This window comes from Apteryx rowi, unplaced genomic scaffold (genome assembly GCF_003343035.1).
Source record: "Apteryx rowi isolate R43461 unplaced genomic scaffold, aptRow1 scaffold_331, whole genome shotgun sequence".
Lineage (NCBI taxonomy): Eukaryota > Metazoa > Chordata > Aves > Apterygiformes > Apterygidae > Apteryx > Apteryx rowi.
The window spans coordinates 961382-964964 of record NW_020449764.1 but is presented as its reverse complement, the minus strand read 5'-3'; positions in this window follow the sequence as shown (position 1 = coordinate 964964).

The window sequence follows — 3583 nt, the reverse complement described above, 5'->3', positions numbered from 1 at the left end:
ACCCCCTTGGCCATGTGCAGCGGGGTGCCCTGGAGCCAGGACCCCCATGCGCCCCAAATTGGGGCTTTCAGGTAAGCCCGTGGGGCAAGGAGGGGGGCACCCCCCACCCCAATCTCTGGGGCCTTTAACGCGTGGGTGCCGGGGACGCCGGGGGGAGGCGAAGGCAGCGAGACGGGGGGTCCTGGCAGTGTGGGGCCCGGCTGGCGGGTGCTGCTGGGGGACGGGCTCGTCCCCGGGGCAGGACACGGGCGCTGCCGGGGGGATCGGCGCCTCCCAGGGGTGCGCGGGGTGCTCTGCCCCGCTGGGTTGCAGGGAGCCGGGATCCCCCGGGCGGTGATTCCCAGGTCTGCGAGCTCCCGGGTCAGTGATTCCCAGTCAGTCATCGCTCCGGGTCAGTGATTCCCGGGTTGGTGATTCCCAGGTTGGTGATCCCGGGATTGGGACCCTCCAGGTCTGACACCGCAGCCCTGGTCTCCGATCCCGGCTGCGTGATCCTGGATCCCGGGCAGAGGGGCCGGCCTGGGCTCAGGGCCCTGCTCCACAGTGATCCCGGGCTCCGCCGGCCGTCGGGGCAGGCTGCCCGCTCCCCGCCGTGGCCGTGGCCGTGGCATCCTGCCGCCCGGGTCCGGGAGGTCGCGTTGAGCAACCGGCTCCCGCCCTGCTCCTGCCCCAGCTCCCGCCGCAGCCCGGCAGCGTTTCTCGGTGACTCACCGATTGCAACCGATTCACCGCTGTTTGCTTTAACCTGCAGGAGCGGCACTGGGGGCTCGGTCGGGGGGGGGGGCGGGGGAAGGCTCCGATCCTGCTCCCGCTCCCGCCAGCGAAGCAGGACGTGCTCCTGGGGACTGGCCCTGAGGCGAGGAGCACACGTCCGTGCTGAAAAGCGAGGATTTGGGGCAGGAAGGGAGGAAATAGCAGTCTCAGATGTGATGGTGAGGGCGGGATGGGTGCTGGGGAGCAGCCRGAGGCTGGTTCCTGCCCTGAGGAATTGAGGCTGGAAATTGCACCAGCGAGGTCTGCATCCTGGCGCGTGGTGGCTTTTACCTGCTCACCTGGGCTGAGCTCAAACCCAGGCCTAGAGACAGAAAAAAACGACCCGTGGCAGGATTCCCGTGGGAACGCCGCAGTGCTGGGAGARGCGCTGTGTGCCCCTCGCCACCGGTCCGAGAGCACCGGCAGGGCAGGTCCGTCCCTGGGCGCTCCTTCGCTCCCCCAAAGCAGAGGGGCAGGGAGCGCCCGCAGCGTTTTCTCGGGGCTCGGGTGACAGGGACGGCTGCCATCCCTCCAAATAGCCCCGGAGGGAAGCTAAAAATAACCCTGCGAGGGGCAGYGCGGCTCGAGTTGCTCTCAGCACCCGCCACGTCCCTGGCACGCGGGGGCCGCAGGCGGCCATCTCACGAGCCGGCTGAAACGCCGGCCCCGGCGCAAACCGCTGGGACGCCCGGGGCTCGCTCCCGCCCGGCAGCGCCCCGAATATCCCGCGATGGGATCGTCGCCCGGGTCTCGCCCGTTGCCGCTCCTGCCCCGACGCAGCCGGCTCCCGCGCTCCGGTGCTGCGGCCGCCGCYGTTGCCTCACTGCCGCCCGCGGCGCGGCGTGGGCCAGGGCCRCACCCCGGCTCTCATGGGTGTTTCGTGGCTTGTTTTCCAAGGGAAAATTAGGAAGACGGAGCTGCCAGCGCAGGGCGAGCCCGGGGCTCTGCAGGGGAAGGGTTGGGAGCTTTCCATCTCCTTCAGCTTTCTGTTATTCCCCCCTATTTCCCAGGACCCCAAACTGCTCAGCTCAAGGTGCTTCCGTACTCGTCATCTTCCCCCTGGCTGTGCCGGTCCCTTTTCCCCGGGATACATTTGCCTCCCTGTGGTGTTTCACACCCAGCCCTCTGGCATGGGCTGCCCCRGAGCATTGCTGCTCCCAGCCGGAGCCGTGCGGCGACGCAGGGGCTTTTCTGGTTGAGGGTGATTCACCGGCGATTTGGGGCTGCATGCTCCTGGCACACTCCTGGCACCGGACTGCAAAACYGGGCCTGCTGCTCCTGCTTTTGCTCTGGGAAGCCATCCCAGCCCYGGTAATCCAGGCCTGCTGCTGGTTCCCATCATTTGCGGTGGTGAAGGGGCTGCTTTAGCCCCTCTTTGGAGTCCGGAGCGAAGCTGCGGAGCTCCCAGCGGGGACCAAACACTTGCTCTTTGCAGCTATCACCAGCTGGCAACGTGAGGCATTGCTGCGAGGCCGCAGAGCCTACGCTCATTTTCCACGTTTTTTCGGATGAACTATTGTCTCTGGCATGCTGTTTGTCTCGGCCAGGCTGCGAGTTTCTAGGGCAGGGAAGAGAGCGTCTGGTTTTGGCAGCGGCGGCTGCTCYGGGCAGCTGCAGCGTTGCAGAAATAGCCGGCAGCAGGGTGGTGCTGCCCGGCCGCTCCTGCCGGCTCGGCTCCGCACTCGGAGCACCCTTCTCCCAGAGCCTGCCACCAGCTTGGGCAGGAAGCCCAACACCAGTAGCGCGGATCAACTGGGGAAGATATAAATAATCTGCTCACAGGTGATGGTTGTTAACACTCACGCCACTTTGCGTTCGTTTATTTAGATGCTTTATGGAGTTCCCGTCACTAACAGGACCCCCACGGCGCTGTTCGCGGGATGACCTGGTGGCTAACAACCAGGCGAGGCCCGGAGATGAGGGAAGAAGGGAGGGGAAACGGTCACGGCACGGAGCAGGCCAGAAGGAAGGGACCTGCGGCAGGTCACGGCCCCTTCCGGCCTCCCTTCCTCCAGCTGCGCGCGGAGGGCCGGGTGCCTCTCGCCGCCGTTCCGGGGGGAGAGCACAAGCGGATCTGTGAGCAGCAGAGCCGATGGCGCTGCTGGGGATCCTCTGACATCTCATAAGACGGTTGAGACAAGTCGCCTCTCTCAGAGCAGCTGGCGCCTCAAAGCCTGCGGGAATGCGACGTCGAGGCTCTGCCCTGTCAAACGCAGCCTGGCTTCCCGTGTCACCCGCGCCCCAGCGGCATGGCACGGCACAGCAGGAGAGCTTGCRTCTCCCCAGCCTAAAACGGCTGCTGCGCAGCAGCTGGAGCGTGAAATTAAAGGCTTTAATTAGCCAGGCTGAGAGCCAGAGATGGCGACGCCGCCATGGCCGCCCCGCGCCCGCCGCGAGGCCTCAGGCCTAAGGGCGCCGGGCGCCATGGCAACAGTCTAGGGCGGGGCTCTGCGCTGTCATGATTGGTGCGTTCGGCCGCCACTCAAGCGCCGGCTCCTGCGCTTTGTCCCATTGGCCACTGCCGCTGCCGCTCGGCGGAGGCGTCGCGTTCCATTGGGCGGGCGCCTTGTCATTCAAGCAGTGCGTGCGGGGGGCGGGCGAGAGGCCTCGCTTCTCCTCTCCGGGCCTCGCGCGGGGGCCTCGCGGGAGAGGAGGGGGAGGGAACAGCGGTTCTGACTGCGCGCCGATTGGCCCGCCGGGCCGCCCATCGGGGGCCGCGACGGAGGCGGGAGCAACACCTCCCCGCCGCCGGCCATTGGTCCGGCGACTTGTCCCGCCTCCCCCTTTCGGGCGCCGATTGGCGGGAGGCGCCGCGCGAGGCGGGCGGGGT